The sequence below is a fragment of the Artemia franciscana genome, unplaced genomic scaffold, assembly GCF_032884065.1.
Source record: "Artemia franciscana unplaced genomic scaffold, ASM3288406v1 Scaffold_855, whole genome shotgun sequence".
In the NCBI taxonomy this organism is placed as follows: domain Eukaryota; kingdom Metazoa; phylum Arthropoda; class Branchiopoda; order Anostraca; family Artemiidae; genus Artemia; species Artemia franciscana.
In genome coordinates this window covers 20,747-44,468 of record NW_027068522.1, presented here as the reverse complement: position 1 = coordinate 44,468, position 23,722 = coordinate 20,747, and the positions used below count along the sequence as shown (strand labels likewise).

The 23,722-nt window shown below is 34.1% G+C and overlaps 1 pseudogene; it reads right to left on the bottom strand.

Annotated features, from left to right (window-relative positions):
• On the bottom strand, positions 1-22,432 carry LOC136043705 (pseudouridine-5'-phosphatase-like; annotated as a pseudogene).
• Between the last annotated feature and the right edge of the window lie 1,290 nt (positions 22,433-23,722).

Sequence of the window (23,722 nt, the reverse complement as noted above, 5' to 3'; positions counted from 1 at the left end):
GACCAAGATAGAGGGTGGGTATGTTATACTCAATTTCAATGCTTGTTGTGTTCAAGGCAACACCCTTGAGGTTCGTCACTGCTTTTGCTGTGGGTACACCTGTTTTAATTCCAATGGGTGTCTTTATCTCTGAAACTTCTGGGCTGCTTAAACCTTGAAAAAAAAAGAAGTTAAGATTGATTTTGTGCCTGGGAGTCTGCAGTTCAAATTTTCCTTTATTGAGGTCCTATTCCCCAAAGTTTTAATTTAGCCAGTGATTTTGAGAAGAGGGGAATAACATTAGAGCAAAAAAGCAAGTATATCAACTAAATTTGACAAAATTTAAGCGGTATTTTTCTTCTTGGTAGTATTGCTGCCATTATAGGGTTATGTTAAACATAAAGATGTCAGATATAATGCTAACTTTTTCAATTATAGATTAAATAAATAAAAATCATCCTTTCTCATTTGATCTTGAAGATTCCTTTCAATTTTAATTTTTCGAAGGAAGAACAAGTAGAACTTCTTGTTTGCATATAACTCCAGTTCATACTTTTTTCTGTATGTACGCGTTTAAATTAAAACAAAAACCTTTCCGCTCCACTTCACCATTTTTTTTATTTTTTTTTTATATAATTGGGAGTATTTCAGGTCTAAAAGTTAATACAATTTTTTTCTTCTTTACTGAAGGAATCCAATATGAGAGTAAAGTAAGTCTATTGTCACAGGTTAGGCTGAGATGTGACCCAAAAAATGATGTCAAATCTTGTGTTACCTCTAAGTATGTGTTAAAATGTTACACAATGTTATACGTCGGTATATATTGTACACTTGTTACAATGCAAAATGTGCATTCATTCTTTGCCTGCTAAGATGGATTCACTGTGTGACAAGTTACACAAAACAAGAGCCAAGAACTCATATGGCACTTGTGACGAGGCAAGAAGAGCTAAGAGCAAAGACCTCATATGGTATGAGCTCTACCAAAATTCAAAGAATCAATAGATGGATTTAAAAGGAAAATCAGAGGCTTAATGCCAGTCGGGATATAAAATAAGAGCTATGAGTCACGACCTCCTTCTAAATATCAAAATTCATTTAGATCCGTTCACCCACTCGTAAGTTAAAAACACCTCAATTTTTTCAAATTTGTCCTCTCCCTTCAGCCCCCCAGACGGTTAAATCGGGGAAAACGACTTTATCAAGTCAATTTGTGCGACTCCCAGACACGCCTACCAATTTTCATCGTCCTAGCCCGTCCAGAAGCACCAAACTTGCCAAAGCACTGAACCCCACCCCCTGATTCCCCCACAGAGAGCAGATCCTGTCCAATTACGTCAATCATGTATCTACAACATCTGTTTATTCTGCCCATCAAGTTTCATCCCGATCTCTCCATTCTAAGCGTTTTCTGAGATTTCCGATTTTCCCCTCCAACTCCCCCCAATGTGAACAAATCTGATCAAGATTTGAATTAAGATCTCTGAGACATGAGTTTATTCTAAATATCAAATTTCATTAAGATCCAGTCCGCCCATTCTTAAGTTACAAATACCTCAATTTTTCTAACTTTTCCAAAAAACACCCCTCAGGTCCCCCAAAGAGAGCGGATTCAGTCTGGGTCAATCACGTATGTCAGACTTGTGCTTATTCTTCTCACTAAGTTTAATCCCGATCTCTCCAGTCTAAGCGTTTCCCAAGATTTTCGGTTTCCAAGATTTCTATTTCCCCCTCCAGCCCCCTATGTCCACGGATCCAATTAGAATTGAAAATTGAGAATCTGAGACATAAGATCTTTCTATATGTCAAGTTTCATTAAGATCCGATAAACCATTCGTAAGATAAAGATAACTCAATTTTCACGTTTTCCTAGATTTCCGGTTTCCCCTCCTCCCCCCCCCACCACAATGTCACCGGATCTGGTCAGAACTTAATATAAGAGCTTTAAAGCACCATATCCATCTAGATATCAAATTTCATTAAGATCTGATTACCCGTTCGTAAGTTACAAATACCTCACTTTTTCTAATTTTTCCAAATTACACCCCACCCCACAACTCCACCAAAGAGTGTGGATCCGGTCCGGTTATGTCAGTCACGTATCTTGCACTTGGGCTTATTCTTCCCAAGAAGTTTCATCCTGATCTCTCCGCTTTAAGCGTTTTCCAAGATTTCCAGTTCCCCTCCCCCCAATGACACTGGATCCAGTCGGGATTTAAAATAAGATATCTGAGTTACGAGGTCCTTCTAAATATGAAATTTCATTAAGATCCGATCAATTCTTCCTAAGTTAAAAATACTTCAGTTTTTCTAATTTTTCAGAATTAACCCTCCCCCAACTCCCCCAAAGAGAGCAGATCCGATCCGGTTATGTCAATCACGTATCTAGGACTTGTGTTTATTTTTCCCACCAGGTTTCATCCCGATCCCTCCACTCTAAGCATTTTCCAAGATTTTAGGCCCCCCCCAACTCCCCCCAATGTCACCGGACCCGGTCAGGATTTAAAATAAGAGCTCTAAGACACAATATCCTTCCAAACACCAAATTTCATTAAGATCCGATCATTCCTTCGTAAGTTAAAAATACCTCCTTTTTTCTAATTTTTAAGAATAACCCCCCCCCCCCCAAACTCTCCCAAAGAGAGCGGATCTGTTCCAGTTATGTCAATCACGTATCTAGGACCTGTGATTATTTTTCCCACCAAGTTTCATCCCGATCCCTCCACTCTAAGCGTTTTCCAAGATTTTTGGTCCCCCCCCGCTCTCCCCAATATCACCGGATCTGTCAGGATTTAAAATAATAGCTCTGAGACACAATATCCTTCCAAACATCGAATTTCATTAGAATCCGATCATCCGTTCGTAAGTTAAAAATACCTCATTTTTTCTAATTTTTCCGATTTAACACTGTTTTATTTATGTCAGTGACAATGCATCTATAAATTAACTCGTTCTTAAATTTCTTTGTGTATGAGTCCGTCGGGTCAAAAGAAAGTTTTTTGTACGTTTTTTCATCTTTCAGTAAAGCGTTTAATTTTGAATCGTAGTCCTTGGTGTCCATTACCACTGAAGTGTTACCCTTGTCTGCTTTTGTAATAATAATAGATTCGTCTTTTCTTAAATTATTAAGAATCTCTATTTCTAGAATTGGTAAGGATTTCTGGCTTTAAAGCAAACTCTGACAGGGTTTTAACTGTAGAAGCTCTTACTAGGCTAACATCTTTGATTAGGATGGGGTTTCTATGTAAAGATGTTTCTTTATATAGAAAGGCAACTAGAACTTTTAATTTTATTGAACGTTTTTATTAGTAAAAAATACTCGTAACTTACGATTTAACTTAAGTAACAAACTTCTATATTCGTAGATTTTTACTAGCTGTCGGTGTAGTAGTGCTTCGCGCCACATCAAAACCTAGTTGGTGGGCGTTTCGCCCCACCCCCAAGCCCCCGCGCGCGTTAGCTGTTACGCGCCGTATAAGTTACGCGCCATTGTAGTTGTGTCCCTGTGTCTTACCTGTGAGTATAGAGAGATATATATATATATATATATATATGTTTTTAACTACGTAAAACTTGCGAATATACAACATTCTTCGCTGTTCCATTGTCTGTGCATATAAATAGATTGTCAGGTTTACCGACTCTTGAACATGCAACATATAATTGTCCATGGGAAAAACAATCCATATTCAGATCTATACCGCATTTTCCTAATGATTGCCCTTGATGTTTGTTGATAGTGATTACTGATCAAATATTCCGTTTCCCCGTCGTCATTTATATATCTCCCCTCTGCCCCCCCCTCCGGTGTCCCCGTTTTAGTTTTGTCCCTATGTCCCGGTCATCATTTATATTCCCTGTGTCCCGGTGTCCTGGTTGTCATTTGTATCCCGGTGTCCCGGTCTGTAATTTCTCTTTGAGTGTCCTGGTCGTCATTTATATTTCCTGTGTTCTGGTGTACCGGTCGTCATTTGTGTCCTAGTGTCCAGGTCTGTAATTTCTCTTTGAGCGTCCTGGTCGTCATTTATATTCCCTGTGTCCTGGTGTCCTGGTCGTCATTTCTGTCCCAGTGTCCCTGTCTGTAACATCATCTAACAATGACGTCATATACAAAGCCTTATATACTGTTAATGACGTCATATGCAAACCCTCTTTTTACAAAAAAAAAACATACAAGAAAACAAACATACAACTTATTTATATATATATCATGAAAAGATAAATCACCAATGCAACAGCACAAAAAAAAAGAAAAAAAAAAAAAAAAGAGAGAGACAGAAGGAGAAAAGGAAGACTGTTTTCCTAAATTAGTGATTAATATAGACCAGCACTTGAATGAAGCCTTAACCCTACTCATCCATACAATCACATAGGTCAAACAGCATAGCCAACCACAATCAACCATAAAGAATAATCCATGGACAGGCAGTCATGTCGTCAATAAGTATAAGTCGTCATTTACCAAACAATAGAAAAAATAATAAAGACAAATAATTCAGAGGCAACAACCCAATGCAAGGGCTCATCAGGAGAATACACTGGCCTATACGGTTTCGCCACTTTAAATTCTCTACCCAGCCAAGTGTTGTGGCTACCACAGAATATCCATGGCATCCCCGTGTCAGGTATCACCCCCAAAATACATGCGTATGAAAAAAAAAACAGCAAATGTAAAACAACCAAGTAACACCAAAACAAGCTTATCCTGTTAATATATCCCTCTTTTTAGCAACAATAGGTAAACTAAATATGATAAAATTTACCAAATCACAAATATTAACACATTGCAAAAAAAAAAAAAAAAAAAATTAATGAACTAAACAATTATAGAATTCATCTTTACCATGTGGCTATTTTTTTAAAAAAATCCGCTCTATTAGAAACACAATTCAAAATAAATAGCGCTGCATCATCATTTGTCAACCCTCCGAAATTAGTTGAAAATTTCTTTAAGTATTTCCAGATAATTCTTTTGATATTTATTTAAAAGTTCGTTATAATGAAAACTAGATTTTTTAAATTGCCAAGTTAATTTATTTGCAGAAAAACGTCTTGATATCAATTTTTGGCTTAAGATTTTACATCTATTTTTAAAATCAATATAATTACTACAAATCCTTGCATAACGAAGTAACTGTGAGAAAAACGCTGAATAGCCTACGTGATATTTGAGTGTATATTACTTTCAGGGAATGGGAAACTAATCACTTCAAAATCAAAATCATCCGTTTTATTATACATTTTAAAACTTAATTTATTATTATCACAAATATTAACATTTAAATCTAAGAAATGATCTTCATGACCAGCGCCATGACTAGGTTCAAGAGTAAGCTCTGATGGATATATATTTTTAGAAATATCAATGAAATCCTTACAATTTAAGACCAAAATATCATCTAAATATCTTTTATTATTTGACAAAACATGTTTTAAATTATTTGGATTATTCTTATCCATCATATATTTATATTCTAGTTGACTTAAAAACAAGTCAGCTATAAATGGGCTGGCATTCCCCCCCATGGGAATTCCCACGATTTGCTTGTACAAATCACCACCAAATCTTATATAAGTATTGTATAAATTCTAATAACTCAAAAATCATATCCAAGCTGTAACATCTCAAGTTAACTGTGGTATTAAAGCAATTTGTCCATATAGCTTTTTTATTATAACTGTCTATTTTTAAGAACCTTTTACTAGATAAGAGGAAAGATTTCTTGATAACAGTTTTTAAATTATCTAACACTACATTAAGTGATAAATTAGTATACATTGTCGCAAAATCGAAAGACTCAATTCTTTTAGCTGAAACCATTGTTAAAGACTCTATCACCTGCAGTGAATTATTAACACTCCAATATGGATTAAAATTCGAAAACTTTTTAATACCAGAACAATAGGTTTTAAGTTTATTTACAATTTCCTTTAAAATTAAAGAGAGGTCAGTAGCAGCAATGCGGGTTGGACATTTAGCTGCTCCAGCAATAAACCGTGGTTTAGGGGGATTGTTATGAAATTTTACAGTCCAATATAGGAAAGGGAACGTTTTATCATTGTCATTTATTTTAATATTAAAATTTTTAAAAAGTATGTATATATATATATATATATATATATATATATATATATATATATATATATATATATATATATATATATATATATATATATATATATATATATATATGATATATATATATATACATATATATGAGATATATATATATATATATATATATATATATATATATATATATATATATATATATATATATACATATATATATATATATATATATATATATATGATATATATATATATACATATATATGATATATATATATATATATATATATGATATATATATATACATATATATGATATATATATATATATATATATATATATATATATATATATATATAGTACCCGAAAGCCAGGTGCGAGGCCGCCGGGCCCTGTCACTCGCCAGGCTTTTATATATGGATTCACGTTGTCGCTTGTCTTCTAATTGCACACAATTTGAGAACACTTGCTGTCTTTTCTTACTGAAATCTTTTCAAAAATATTTGATTAAAAAAGCAAGACCGTAAGCAGTTTGAGACAATTCCCTGTCCTTTCAAAGATATTTGATTGTTAAAGCAAGTCCGATTTCTAACAATAGCATCTACTAAGGATTAAATTCTATGTTTTATTTTTTATGGTTTTTGAATTGTTACTTCAACAGAGAGCAGGGCTCGTAAGGCTGGGTCAGTGCAAAAACAAAGAAAAAACATCAACATCTCATCATAACAATAATTCAAAAATGTAACATGGCAAAAAACAAGCAAAATGGAAAAAAAAACACAAAAAGAAGTAACAAAGACAAGTAAATAAATAAATATCGGACAGGAGCAGCTTGGGAGGCCATCCCAAACACAGGGACCCAAAAACAAACACACAAAAAAGAAAATCAAATAATTTAATTTTCCATCATCAGTCGTGAATAACCAAAATTTTAGCAAACAATCTTTAATATTTTTTTTTTTTTTAATTTAGCTGAACTACAATATTAGTTATAGTCAGAACCCCAGGAAAATGCTGTACCTTAATTGCATAATTTACAGCACACTCCACTCTTGCATCGCCGATTAACACTGCGTTGTCAAGGTGTATGCGCAGCCAATCAAACTGCCCATAGGCAATTAGCTCACGGAACCGTAGCCAAAGCGAAAACACCGTTTTACTTCAAGTCCGTTATTAGATGAGTTTTACTATCAGATGTTTCACTTCAAATCGGAAGTGTTGGGCGATTATCTGATTAAACATATGTTTTAACTCTATATTTGTAATATCGATATCTCTGATCATTTTTGCTCAAATTAACTAACTCTTCGGTATGCCTAAGTTCAATAATAACAATTGTAATTATAGAGTATTTCCCTCAACTTTTCCAAAACATCGAATAATATAAAAACAAGCTTCGATGTCATAAATGTTTACAACAGAAATCAAGATTTTAAGTTACACGGGCTCAGCCTTCAGATAAAGAAAAGTAAACTACCGGCTATTTTCGGCTATTAAAAATGAGCAGCATTTCAATGTTTTCCCCAGAGAACAGTTTGCGCCTTTGATTTATAAAAAAAAAAGAAAAAAAATCCGGCTTTTTCAACTAAAAGTAAGGATCCACATTAAAATTTAAACAAACAGATATTATTACATATATGAGGAGGGGTGGCCGGCGTTTACCCCCCGGCAAATACCCCCTCCCGTGGAAAATAAGGCTTTCTGAATTTGAGTGTTTTATTTGAATTTTTTTTTCAATTTCCATAGGGAAAGGAATCTTGGTACTTGTGTATTACACGCCACTCACTCGACTTTACACTGTGTAAAACCCTATAACAAACCGGTTTCTTCGTTAGTTTCTTTCACCTTAGAACGAGACAAGACAAAGACAAGTGATAGAATAGATGGGAAATATAAGATTTGGTCTATATATTTGCACATACGCGGGCGGTGAAGATAAAGTATTTGGATAGTATGAAGTCAGAAATCAATTCTTACTACATAATATGCAGAATAATTGTACCTAAAACATTTTGAATACAGACCCGCTATACTTTACCCTCCACCCTCTAATGTGCAAATATATAGCCCATATCTGTTTCTAAAGTAATGAAGAAACCGGTGTAATACAGAAATACCAGAATTTTTCACGGAGAGAGAGAGCTGGATTTCCCGGTATTATTTAAAATCGATCAGAAATTAAGTCCAAAATAAGAAGTTTTGCAGCTGAAAGCATGGAGCAACATCAAAACTTAAAACAAACAGAAATTATTACGTATATGAAAGGAGTTTCTCCTTCCACAAGACCTTGCTCTTTACGGTTAAGTTTTTACTTTTTGTCCTAATTCTTTAAGAGCGATTCCTGAAACACAATAAATTTTGTTTTAAAATTCTAATAAAAAAATTAGCGTAAAGAGCGGGGTCTTGAGGAAGAGGCAACCCCTTTCATATACGTAACACTTTCACTTCGTTTTAAAGTTTTGATGTTACTCCTTACTTTCAGTTGTAATAAATATAAATAATAAATAAATATAATATGGAATAAATATAATAGTAATAAATATACGTAACTTACAAATTAACTTCCGTAACGAACTTTTATATTCGTATGTTTTCATTACGTATATGAGGGGGTTTGCCTCCTCATCAATACTTTACTCTTTACACTAAATTTCGAATTTTATTCCAATTTTTTAAGAATGACCCCTGAATCACAGAGGCCGTTTAATTAGAATAATAGCTCTTTTGAAATTACTAAAAATCCTTTAGCGAAAAGAGCAAGGTATTGAGGAGGGGACAAACCCCTCATATACGTAATAATTTCTATCCAATTCAAATTTTAATGTTGCTCCTTACTTTCAGTTCAAAAAACTTGTTTTTTATTTAATTTCTCATCGTTTTTTAAATAATGCTTGAAAATCCAGCACCCCCTTCATGGAAATTCTCCTCCCTCATGATAAATTCCTCCATGAAAAGATCCTCCCACGTAATCCTCTTCTACCGACCCCTCCCAAACCACAAGAACAATCCTCCCTGAAAACATCTGTATGCTTCCCAATAGCCAATACTATACGTAAACAATGAGAAAAGTTCATAACTTACAGTCCTTTCCCCGGGGCTCTGAGGGATTAAGTTGTCTTCAAAGACATAGTTATTAGATGTTTCGACTATGCTGGACAAAATAGTTATCTCAAAATTTTGATCCGTGATTTTGGGAAAAAATAGCGTGGGAGGGGGCCTAGTTGGCCTCCAATTTTGTTAATCACTTAAAAAGGGCACTAGAATTCTAATTTCCGTTTGAATGAGCCCTTTTGTGACATTCTAGGGTCGATATGATAACCAACAAAAAAAAACAAAAAAAAAACAAAACGAAAAAAACACAAAATAAAACAAATAAACACACCTCCGTGATCTTTCTCCTGGCAAAATACACAAAATTCCATATTTTGCAGATAGGAGCTTAAAACCTCTACAGTAGGGTTATCTGATACGCAGAATCTTATGGTGTGATTTTCATTAAGATGCTATGACTTTTAAGGCGTGTTTATTCCACGTAGATAACTTCGAGGACCACACTGCCTTTCCATGACGAAAGTAAAACAGGTCAAAATAGGGATGAAACCTTTTTATTGACAGTGAATAGATATAAAATTATTTAACTGGATATTTGGAACACATATACAGTGTTCATCATCAGCAGTAAAACTAAAAGACATGTCTTTTAGACACATGTCTTTTAGTTTTACTGCTGATGATGAACACTGTATATGTGTTCGAAATATCCAGTTAAATAATTTTATATCTATTCACTGTCAATAAAAAGGTATCATCCCTATTTTGAACTGTTTTACTTTCGTGTTTATTCCATTTTTCGAAAATAAGGTAAATTTTCTCAGGCTCGTATCTTTTGATAAGTAATCTAAATTTGATGAAACTTATTTATTTAAAATATCATTATATATCAAATATTTAGTTTAATCTTATTTCTTCCAAGACCGTTTACGACAAATTTAGTTTCACTAAAAACAAAAATTTATCTAGTGCCTCTTTCCTTAGCTGTAAAAATCTCGAGCCTACTGCGTCATTGGCACTTCACTGAAAGCGACTTATATTAAAAATATTCTCTTTTCCAGTTATTACAGCATTGAAATGAAAATAAAAGTTACACTATTCAGGTTCTACTTATTCCGTTTTATTTATCATTAAAAATAACTTTATTTTTCCAATTTATTTGTTTAAATAGAATTACGAACCCTTATAATATATCAAACGCGTTCAATACCTTGTGGCAATTAAATTTTTCTCCTTGTCGTATAAAATAGTAATAAGATGCCTACTGGTACAGAAATTTTAGCCCACTGCGCCAATGCAGGTGTGGGTGGTTTTATCAGATAACAACCTGAACATGTTAAATGAAATCAGGTTCCAAACCGGGTTTTTAGCGTGTTGGTAAAATGGGTTCTGAGTGCAGCTGATATATACAAATATTTTTGCAGTTATCAGTTTTTTGCTCTTGAAGCAAAGTAATGTCTATTTATAGTGTGCCTTTTCAAGATATTTGATATTTGATTATTAGGCCAAGTCCAATTTCTAACAACGATTTCGACTAAGCTTCAAACTTTTGGCTTTCTTTTTTAAGATTTTTGGATTGTTGTAATTCACTGTCAAAATCGAGAGTCGTCTTTTGTAATAATTGCAAATTTTCATTCTTTGGGAATTTTCCAAATTTTCATTTGGATTTCAAATTTCCATCCTACTCATATAACATGACAGGTTGCGTACTAGCCTATAAGCTTAATCACGTAGCAAGTGGATTTTATTTAATAAAAAAACCAAACTAATTTTGAAATTTTCAGTTTTTTTTCTTGTTTGAATTAAAACATCAAAATTATTGCTCAAGACGTAATTGCAATACTGATGTATTTAAAAAATACGCCACTCACACAGTTTTTTTTTCAAAATTAAGGCTCTTTACGAATTTTCTCAAACTTTTGACCTTTCTAGATTGTTTTTGGCCAGAATATCCGAGGATACAAATTTTCCCGAAAAAATAATTAGCCGTTTTCAGTAAAAAATATAAATAAATACATAATAATCTCTCACTTATAAGCAAATGAAAACCAACAGCTCAAGAGAGTGTGGTTGTCCTTGGGAATGAATTGTGGAATGTGCCTGGGAATGATTCCCAAAATTTAACACTTGAAGTTTAACGGACGACAAGCGCTGTAATGTCAAGCAATTAGGTTTGTATATGTGTTTTCCCAGTTCGACATGGTAACACTAACGAAAATATGATACAGCCGTCAAATCTATATAATTTTGAAACAACCAAAAAAAAAATCTTTAGAAATTGCCGTTTTATGGCAGGAATAACACCTATGAAGGCTTTTTTTATAGTTTCAGTGCTTTAAGCAGGCGGACATGAGGAACTAACTCCCTCTCTCTTCCCCTATTTAAGTTTCCGGAAAAAATGACCCGTACTTTTTCGGCACTTTTCTTAAATTTATTTCGCCAAATGATTAGCTGATCTAGTTTTATAAAGTATTAACATATTAGTTTTCCTTTTTTACTTGCTTACTTTTTTTTTCTTTTTGAGACATTATCAGTTTGAGGCATTATCTCAAAAATGAGTACTTACGTTTTCTGGTGCTGGTTTGTCTGGGAACCGACTAGCACAAATAAAAAAAATGTCAGGGGCAGGTTTCCCATTCTTTACTTCAGGGTCTGAACTTCCAAAGACAATATGGTCGAAAATTTTGAAGAATTCTCTGCACCAAAAAAAGATATCTATAGATATACGTTTTAAATATCTCAATAAATACATGCTGAATTATAAACAGACTTTCCCAGATTTAAGATAGCTAAGATGGATGTTTATTGCAAAATGATATTCTTTTAAAATTTAAGGTAAGACAGGATTTAGTCTGCTTTTTTTTTTGCGAAAATATCTATTGCAAGATGAAACAGACCAAATCAAAACGAATAAATAAGAAAAAATAGTATAATATCATTACTATATAAAGAAGAGATTCAAAAGAAACCACTGAAAAGCAGAGAACGAAGAGTAAGTGTTAAAAAGACGTAAAAAGGCAGTGAAATAAAAAAACAAAAAACAATGAATTCTGGCAAATAAAACCCCATGGGTTCCTTTCAAGGGTGAAAAATGTGCTGGTGAATCATCAAGGGCATTAAACAGGATGGATAGTTTGTACAACTAGTTAGATAACTGAACTGACTGAAGATACGGGTTATTCTAAAAAAAAACTTAGCCTTTAGAAGACTTAGGGTGTAGGAGGCGTAACTGTGTTGGCACGGACAGTTTTTGAGGTAAAACGAGGTTTTCGTAACGGTAATAAACCGTTTGGGGCTGAGAGCTGAGACGGCATCAAGATGTTCTATGCTTCACCGTCAGCGGTGATTTGAAATTTTTTTATGCTTCACCGTCAGCAGGGGAGTATAGTAGAACCATTTAGTTTCATTTTTGGTTACTCGTTTCAGTTGCTTTTTTAATTGTTTTTCTTTTATTATACGAAATAAAGATTTGCTTCATTTCTGCACATAATAAACAACTCAATGTATATCTCCAACAGAAAAAAAAAATCAGTAAACTGCTGGGCAGCGAATGAAAATGTAAAGAGTAAACCATCAAATAGATTGGGCGGAGGAAGAACATATACAGCTGGAACCAGCTGGAACGCATTTGTTGGAATTAGGCAATTTGATGTAGAAGTAAGTTTTTAGTTGTAGTAATTGTATATAAGATGTAAAAATTACAAACTTGATTAAATGGTCTGGTTTTCCTATATCTGTGAGTAGGAAAAGAAACTTTTTAGCAAAGTTTAGAACGAAGTTTGAAAATAAACTTAAAAACAATATTTCTTTGTTTTAAAAACAAAGAAACTTTTAAATATTTTAGGGGCCAATTTAGATTGGAGAAAACGGAACAAACAAACAGCTTTCCATTTGAATCTGTTCCATTTCTAGAAAATATCACAGAATGCCAATAATGCCATATTATCACACAATGGCTTTTGGATTACCACAGCGAAAGGGAATAAGGAAAAAAATTGAATAAGATAACGGAAAGTGAGCTAAAATCCTGGGAAATGACAAAACACAAGCTTTGAATGGCTGAAAATTAACAACAGAGGGTCAGATTCCAATAAATTTGTTGATCGGATTCCAGATTCCAAAACTACTGCTAATACTACTAAAAACTCACTGCGGCACCAAGCCGCCAGAGACGAAAACAGCTACACACGCTCCTCCTCTGTCGCAATCTGTTAAATGCCTCCCTCTTTACACCTCCTCACAAAATTCCTATTTCCCTTAAATCTTTATGACATCCTACAACCCCAACCGAGGACGACCTACTTTTTGTTTGGCCCTACATGGTTGACCAAAATAGAAAATCTGCCATGCTTCACCCACAAAACGTACCCTAGACATCTCAATATTTCTCTCATTAGAGCCTTATAAACCGGGATTGAACCACACTTTTGATAAGCACTTGTAACAAATTTTCAAAAATCTAATCCCAGCCTGAAACCTCTTGTTTGAACTACCAACATATTTGACAATTCAACTGTTTTTCCTTATAATTTCTTAGAATCCCTTAAGAGTCTGCCATTTTCTTACACTCATTTTAACTTGCATGATTAAGCTAATAATAGCATAACGAAGTCATAATATACATGATATATATGCAGCTCAACAGCAATCAATCGGTAAGATCCTGACAGGTACATACGCAGGATTTCTTCAAAAAGAAGAGAATGACTTTTTTTTCTCCCAAATCTAGTTTTTCTAGGTCACACAGTCCCTTTTCCAAAGGAAGAACGTCCCTTTTTTCATCCTTTTAAAAGGAAGGTGCGGTGGGGCTAATAGCTCCCCTTCAATTAAAAATGCTTAGTATGGGAAATGAAATATCTCCTTAATATGCTTACCCGAACAGAAAAAGAAGAGCGGTCATTATTCAGTCTGTTTTGGTGCCATTATTTTAATATTTATAAATGTATTGACTATTTTATTATATAATGTATTATATATATATTTATTTACATCCCTCAAAATCGAGTACTATATTAAATACATACATGAAATTGCAAAAAAACTTAAACCAATGAAATAAAGCAATGATTTATAATTTATATATATATATATATATATATATATATATATATATATATATATATATATATATATATATATATATATATATATATATATATATATTATTCAAAATTAGTTATAGGCAAAAAATTAATTATTCAGTCTGCCAACAAAAGTTAGAATGTTTGAGCATTCAATTTGTTCAATTTATTTTTTGGCTGCTTTACTTTCTTTTTTTTTTTTTTAATTATATATGGTTTTTTGAGTGGGAATAATATTGAGTCCTGTTTCACGATACTTAATCCAATACCAAAATACCAATGCTCAGTGGTACTGTAACAATGGATTGCTACTCTAAAACCTGCATATTTTTCTTTAGATGATACTTGTTTATCAAGGTCCATATGAGGTTTTGTCTTTTAATACTACCGTCATCAACTTAATATAGGTCAGGGCATGTAGAGGTTGCACTCGTTCTGGAGTATGGTTCCATCCACGATGTAATTATTTATCCCAGTACATCCGATGGTTGCCATATTGAAAAGAGATGGTGATAATACACCCTTAAAATCATTTACGAAAGCCTAAGATGAAGCTTTCGACAATAGTTCTATACAGAAATATTGGAACAAAATATTTCCTTCTCCCCCTTCCTCTAAAAAAAATTCTAGGAAAAGCAACTCCTCTCCCCATAAAAAGAATATTCCCTAAAAAAGAAACTTCCCCCAAAAAATAAATCCCTAATAAAGTTTCCTTGTAAAAATAACCTTTTACCTATGAAAAAAAAATTTCCTAAAAAACAAACTTATCCAAAAAAACTTACCGATGATTGGTTGTTTTCAATTTAAAAGTTTCTTCACTACTACTAGTTGCAACTGCAATCGGAATTTTTTTTTATTTCAGATGACGTACCAGCTTTTCGGCTCCTATAACAAAAAGGTTTATACTTGTTAACAAGTTTGAAAATTCAGAGATTTTAGATCTGTGTTTAAGGTGGATTTCCACTTAACTGGTACATATCATGTTTGTCGCAAGAACAAGCCAAATTCAAATTGTACGATCGTTATGTAAATTTTCAGCTAAAGTTTTTTAATCCTCTTTCAATTTTTTTTATCCAGCACTCAAATTCAGATTTTTATTTTTTCATTTTAAGCTTCGGATCAATTTTGTCGCATTACAGGAAGCCTGCTAATTATCACCATGCATCGGGCCATCTATATCTATTAATGGTTCCTACTGCTACTAATATTAGGCTACTAGCATTTCACTGATGAGCCAAGCTACCTAAGGCCAACACAGCTCTGCCTGTCTTCATTCACTCGCATCTTTTTCAAAACTTTATTCTTTACCTCTTGAAGTTCCAGTTTTTTTCTTTTTTATAACGTTCTCCGAACCCACTCAAGGACTATCTACTTTTTGTTTGGTACTAAATAGATGATTAAAAGGACAATTTTGGCAATCTGTCCTCATCCATATTTTAAAGGTGGCCTAGCCATCTTAAACATTCTAAGCCCTAAAAGAGTCAGGCATTTGGAAGCTTATGGTTTCCTGTCAGCTTTAAACTTTACTGTCAGCTGAAAATATCAAAATAATTTATACTCCTTCAGTCAAACCTTAGCCATACGCAGACTGGCGAAGATTCTCCTATGTAGTACTACCCCATTACTCTAGCTAGGCCACCGTTAATTTGGTAACACTTTTGTGAAGCTTTCAAACCAAAATCCACTACTTCTAAGATACAAAGTGTGCTTAAATTGTTTTGGTTTGTTTGACAAAGGATTTTTGCAGTGACAATATTCCTTATTCTCCTGCCTTTTGAAAACCAAGTTAACCCAAAAAGCGGACAGAAACTAAGTCATTTACTGTTTTAAGATTTTGTCAATGTCTAAACTGTATTTCAGTGCCGACTTTCAAGATAAAGTTTCTTTCTAAGTTTCTCTTCAAATTTTTTTCAATTCAGAATTATAGCAAGCCTACTGAATGGTTGACGAGTAAGAACAAATCGTCACTAGTCCTCCTACTCGGAGCTAGCAATCTTCAGTCGCCGAAAACATTTCTGTTGCTGCTGTTTGACCTATTGAATCATGCAAGATATCAGCAAGTTAACATTCCCCACCCTAGAAGAATAATTATTCTTCTCCCCAGAGAAGAATAAGAACTTTCTCAATTTATTCATAAATTGCACTTTTTATTTTGCCTAAATTTCTGTTTTTCTGAGTTGTTTGCTTTTTTTTGTCTTTTGACGCGTTTTTGTACCCCCAGTTAGGAGTATATCCTTGTTTTCTATTTCATACTCTCCTTATTGCAGTTTGTATGTATGTTTTAAATAAATTAGTATTATTATTAACCACTAATGCATGTATCGTTGCAATAATGAATGAAACTCTACTTAAACACGCAATAAACACCCAGTGGTGTCAAAATGGAGCACACAAGGAAAAGGAAAATAAAAAAAAAATTAAAAAGGAAACAAAAGGCAACTTCAATAGGAAAAAACAATTATAAAAGGCAGGAAATAAACTATTCGAAGTATCCAAACTCTGTTCAAAACGCAATCTACGCTCTACGACAACAACTCCATGTATAGAAACCATACGCCGGTTTTCAGCCCACAGAAGTACGCCTAGTAGGAACTTGGCGTACCGAAGGAAAATTGATATTCGGTTGCATTTCTTACAGGCAAAAGTTTATATCAAAGCAATATATCTGACATGCATCCCCTCAAGTCATGTATCCACGGAACGGAAAAGTTCCACTATACGCTAGAAAAATACCTCCAAGAACGTATCAAAGATTTCCTTTTCGGGGGGGGGGAGCCGTTTCCGTTTCGGGGGGATGTCCGTCCGTGGCCGAGTGGTTAACGCACCGAACTCACGAGCGAAGGGTCGCTGGTTCGAATCTCGGTGGTGCCGACCGTTTGGTTTAGGACGAGGGTTAGTGGCGTTTCCCCGTAAGACAAGCCAAAAGTCCACCCAGCTTCAAATGGGTACCTAGAGAAATCTAGGGAAAAGCACGGGAAAGCGTCGGATGGCTTGCCCCCAACCACGCATTGCACCCCGGCCGAGGGCTGAGAATCAGGAGATCGGCACCTGCGCTACGCGAACCCTAATCGGTTTGCATGCGAAAGTTTGCTTTGCTTGTTTGCTTGGGGGGGAGCGTATTAAAAAAAAATGCAAAATGCACAAAATATTTGCTTATATTCATTTTGCTACATTTTTACGAGTCAAACAAAAATTTCGAAGGGAGGGGGAGTTTATTTCTCTACACCTCCCTCCTGGATACGGCCTTGAATACATCCCTGAGAAAACGAAACTAAACCACTTTTCTACTAACGGCTGATGCTATTGCAAGTGTCTGGCCTTGAACGTGCCATTTTTACCTCCGCTATATTTAATTTTATAACAAGATATGCTGTTCTTAAAAAGGAATCGTGCCATTGTTGTACTCTTCTTATAAATAGTAATTTCTACAGGTTTGGGGTAAACTGCATCACATCTTGGAATTATGAAACTGAAGTCCAAACATACTAGCTCTGTCAAACTTTACCTGCTTACTGCATACAATGTATAAGAAGAACAGACAGGTATCCAATAAGGAAATTTTGTAAATCTTAAGTAAAGGTGTCTATAGTAGGGTCAGCTTGAAATTCCTTTTCTATACTATCTTCTATTTTCTATACTATTTTTTCTATTCTATAAATCCCCTTTGTATACTATCTTCTTTTTTCTATGACTATCTTTTCTATTCTATAAATTACTTTTCTATACTATCTTCTACTTTCTATACAATCTTCTATTTTCTATACTATCGTTTATATTCTATAAGTTCCTTTTCTATACTATCTTCTGTTTTCTATAGTATATTTTCTGTTCTGTAAATTTCTTTCCTAACCATCTTTTCTATTCTATATATTTCTTTTGTATACTTGAAATTTAGATTCTTTACTATCATTGAAATATGTATTTAAATGAGGTAAACCCGTTGAAAATATTAATTCTTAGTCACACCAAAGGAAAATGGAAACGACCTCACTTGGGCTCTGATTCGGCTAAGTCATCATTTAGACAACCTCGAAAACGTTACTCACTACAGAAGTAATAGAAAAACAAGCTCTGAAGAATTTATTAACACAGGGGCGTACTAGAGGCAATTCCCCCCCCAAAAAAAAATCTCGGTATTTTCAGGATTCCTTATAGCTATCTATATTATTAAAACAGTTTTTGTGATTTTAGCAATTCATTACTCATCCCAAATATTAATCCCCCCTCCAATCTTGTGATTTTTTTTCAGGTGCGTGCCTGAAGAGGCGCATGCATAATGGGGTAACATAAAGGGAACGGCAACTTAGGGTACATAAAGGGTATAATATATATCAAATTAGAGTCGTCTAAAATGTCATACCTGGCATAAGTTGACATTCAGTGAAACTTTTTTCTTGAATTATTCTAGCTTCAGCAGCATATTCCCAAGGCAGAAGGGGGAGCCCCAATTCTTCAACAATTACTTTTGCCAAATCAGGCGCCGTCCTCCCCATTTGTTTCAGTTTAACTTCCCACGGGTATGTCTTGCCATAGCGAGCCGCTATCTCTTCGGTACATCGAGTATATATTACTTCAGTATCTATTTGAAAAACAATTTTTATTTGTCTGACAAAAAAAGCATGATTCTTGAACACCATTTGAGGAAGGTAGGTACATAATAGGCAGGTAATTAGGAAAAAAATATTCGTTTATGGTTCCGAAATCTGGATTTCTTTTTTTGATTTTACATTAAAAAAAATAATTGCGGAATAAATGGCGGTCCTCCTTATGGGTGTCACGTAGGGGAGGAAGATTTTACCCCCCCCCCTTCTGACTTCAATACATCCTACGATAGAGAAAATGAAATTGAGATTGTCATGTTACAGCATGAAACCCCTAATTTTACAACGGCCTTCCAAAATTTTCAAAAATATCGATCACGGTTGGCAAAGCAGTTGAAAACAATCAGACAGTATTTAAAATTGTACAACCCCATCCCTTCTTAAAAAAATTTGACTGGTATTTCCTCTTGTCTCACTATTTGCAGACACCAGGGCTTGGCTCTGGGCTCCTTAGCTTACCAGGGCTCCATTGCCCTTACCTACTTTTAGCCCTTAAAATTCTGAAGCATCCCTTCCGAAGCTGAATGATTTCCATACCATATCTGAGGTTTGCAGGTTTCTATACTATCTTCTATTTTCTATACTTCCATACTGCAAATAAAGACTAAAAAAGGGCAAATTCCTCCAGGAGTATTCCAGTTCGTCTTCTGGAAAAACGTAAAGTCCGAGCAAAAATTAGAAAATGTAAAAACAAGTTTATTCATATGAGATCTTAATGGTGGGATATTCCCTTCCCTCCCGACCACACCGTAATAGAAATATAATTACACATTTCTTGTATATTTATTATTATTATTAAAAAACATCATTATGTTATATTACTAGTTATAATTAATTATTATATGGTTTATAATAGCTTTAGACTACGCATTCCTGTGTACTGTGTTTCTCTCAAATAGCGTTCCTGATCATGACCAAATTAAAACCACTGGCTACACTCCAGTATAGTTTGCAGAAAACTCTAATCTAGGTCACTATATATCCTAGGCTTTTTATATAATAATCCCTAAAAAGTATTAAAGGAAAAGTAGTATTTCCTATACATCCTAGTTACCTGGCATCACTTCGCATGACGGGAATACCCTTCTGAATATTTCCTGGCTTTGATAGATATATTCTTCTGGTGTTATTGGTAGGCCAACAGTTTCAACCAAAGCTGCAGCAGCTTCCCGACCAATACGACCCATTAGCTTTGACTTCATTTCCCAGGTGTATATTTTTCCATACTTCCCAGCTATCTCTTCAATTACTACAGTGTATAGCCTCTCTGAGTCTGTTGTCAAAGAAATATTATTCAAAACTATATTTAAAAGAAAATTAGCAATAGTGGTACCATGGCCGGTTGCAGACTAATTAGCCCTTTGCCTCTTCATTTACGACATTCAATTAAATTTGATTCTCCAACTGTTATGGATAGGTCTCGCCTTGTAATCAGGCGTTTTTTTCAGCCTTTAAAGTTTCCACGGATTTTTAAAAACGTCAAGACGAGAAGACAAGGGATAGTGATGAAAAACAAAATAAATCACGGTTAGTGAAAATTGAAAGAAAAAAAGAGAGCAAATATTTCAGCTGATATATTTCTGCTCAACTGTCTTACATGCAGGAAAAAGAAAAAAAAAAATATAGATCAATTTCCAAAGGATAACACGAGACACGCCTTTAAAAAAGCTTCTTCAAGTAACAGTAAAAAAAAACAACTCAGAAACAACTCGAAATTGGATAGCATATTAAACTTTCAAATGCGAATTTGTTTTATACAAAATTCTTTTGAGTAAGGTTTTGCGTAGGTATTTTATATAATACTTTTGAAAGACTCAACCATGAATGGTAAAAGGCCGATTTCAGGGTAGGGGTTAAGAGGTTAGACCCCCCCCCCCGGAATATTTGTCAGATTCGTAAAAACGAACAAAATGCATATTTGAATAGTTTTTTTTTTAGTTTTCTTTGTCAACACCCATCCTCCGGACGAAAATCCTAAATACGGTCCAGGTAAGTAAGGTACCGTTAAAAATCAAAATAGGTTGCGAAAAATATAAAGAATCAGAATTAATACGAGCATCAATTTTCATCGTTGTAAACAATTTATCCTTTATCATGCATAGTCAGTGTGGCCAGAGGATATATTTCTATTATTGTGAATTAAACAATATTCAGAAATAAAGAGCTTAAAGAAAATTACCATTAGTAACATCGGTAAAATTCTAGTTTAGTGACTTTTGGCTATCTCGGAAAGGGGTTAGGTTAGAAAAATCAACCTTTCAAGGATGGGTCTAAGGGCTAAAGTATGCCACGGGAAGATATTTTGAAGTACCTACCTCCACTCCCTCTCCCTCTAGAGGGTCCCGACCTTTGATGACCTTTAAAAATATATGTGTTATAAAAGTGAAACCTTGCAAAATAGATCTTCTACTTGAATGAAGTACAACAAGATTGTTTTCAGCTTCAGAGCTTTGCTCAATCCCAATTTATAAGGTTTTAAATATATGCAAATACATTTCCTAAATTAAAAAAAAAACAAAACAACATTGATATGGCTCAGAATTCTACTCAAATAACAGGAATTGCACTATCAGAAATAAAGGCGGAGAAAAGGCAACTGGTAACTGAAAATTAAGGTAAAATGCTGTTTTGTCAAAATTTCAATAGGTATAGTAGACCTGTCATGTAGGCATATTTCAGGGCCCTCTAGAGGGAGAAGGAGTGGAGGTGGGTACCTTAAAATACCCTCCCGGAAAATACTTTAGCCTTCAAACCCAACCCTGAAAGTTTCATTTTCCTAACCTAACCCCTTTCCAAGATAGCCAAAAGTCACTAAACTAGAATTTTAGTGACCCCTAATTTTATGAAACCCCTAATTTAACATGAAACCCCTAATTTTACAACGGTTCTCCAAAATTTTCAAAAATATGGATTACGGTTGGCAAAGCAGTTGAAAACAATTAGACAGTATTTAAAATAGTACACCCCATCCCTTCTTAAATTTTTTTTTACTGGTATTTCCTCTTGTCTCACTATTTGGAGATACCAGGGCTTTGCTCTCGGCTCCAAGGCTCCATTGCCCTTACCTACTTTTAGCCCTTAAAATTCTGAAGCATCCCTTCCGAAGCTGAATGATTTCCATTCCACATCCGAGGTTTACAGGTTTCTATACTATCTTCTATTTTCTATACTTCCATACGGCAAATAAAGACTAAAAAAGGGAAAATTCCTCCAGGAGTATTCCAGGTCTTCCTCTGGAAAAACGTAAAGTCCGAGCAAAAATTAGAAAATGTAAAAACAAGTCTATTCATTTGAGATTTTAATGGTGGGATATTCCCCTCCCTCCCACCCACACCGTAATAGAAATATAAATACACATTTCTTGTATATTTATTATTATTATTAAAAAACATCATTATTTTATATTACTAGTTATAATTAATTATTATATAGTTTATTATAGCTTTAGACTACGCATTCCTTTATATTGTGTTCCTCTCAAATAGCGTTCCTGATCATGACCAAATTAAAATCATTGGCTATATTCCAGTATAGTTTGCAGAAAACTCTAATCTAGGTCACTATATATCCTAGGCTTTTTATATAATAATCCCTAAAAAGTATTAAAGGAAAAGTAGTATTTCCTATACATCCTAGTTACCTGGCATCACTTCGCATGACGGGAATACCCTTCTGAATATTTCCTAGCTTTGATAGATATATTCTTCTGGTGTTATTGGTAGGCCAACAGTTTCAACCAAAGCTGCAGCAGCTTCCCGACCAATACGACCCATTAGCTTTGACTTCATTTCCCAGGTGTATATTTTTCCATACTTCCCAGCTATCTCTTCAATTACTACAGTGTATAGCCTCTCTGAGTCTGTTGTCAAAGAAATATTATTCAAAATTAGATTTAAAAGAAAATTAGCAGTAGTGTTTGGCTGGCTGGTTTAAATTAGTATGGATAATTAGCATGGCAAATTAGCATTGGCTAATTAGCTTGGCAAAATTAGCATGGCTGGTTGTCAACTAATTAGCCCTAATTACCTCTTAATTTACGACATTCAATTAAATTTGATTCTCCAACTGTTATGGATAGATCTCGCCTTGTAATCAGGCGTTTTTCCCCACCCTTTAAAGTTTCCACGGATTTTTCAAAACATCAAGACGAGAAGACAAGGGATAGTGATGAAAAACAAAATTAATCACGGTTAGTGAAAATTGAAAGAAAAAAAGAGAGCAAATATTTCAGCTGATATCTGCTCAACTGTCCTAGATGCAGGAAAAAGATTAAAAAAAAAAAAATATAGATAAATTTCCAAAGGACAACACGAGACACGCCTTTAAAAAAGCTTCTACAAGTAACAGTAAAAAAACAACAACTCAGAAACAACTCGAAATTGGATAGCATATTAAACTCTCAAATGCGAATTTGTTTTAAACAAAATTCTTTTGAGTAAGGTTTTGCGTAGGTATTTTATATAATACTTTTGCAAGACTCAACCATGAATGGTAAAAGGTCGATTTCAGGGTAGGGGTTAAGAGGTTAGACCCCCCCCCCCCGAAATATTTGTCAGATTCGTAAAAACGCAATCAAAATGTATATTTAAAGTTTTTTTTTAGTTTTCTCTGTCAACACCCATCCTCCGGACCAAAATCCTAAATACGGTTCAGGTAAGTTAGGTACCGTTAAAAATCAAAATAGGTTGCGAAAAATATAAAAAATCAGAATTAATACGAGCATCAATTTTCATCGTTGTAAACAATTTATCCTTTATCATGCGTAATCAGTGTGACCTGAGGATATATCTCTATTATCGTGAATTAAACAATATTCAGAAATAAAGAGCTTAAAGAAAAATACCATTAGTAACATTGGTAAAATTCTAGTTTAGTGACTTTTGGCTATCTCGGAAAGGGGTTAGGTTAGAAAAATCAAACTTTCAAGGATGGGTCTA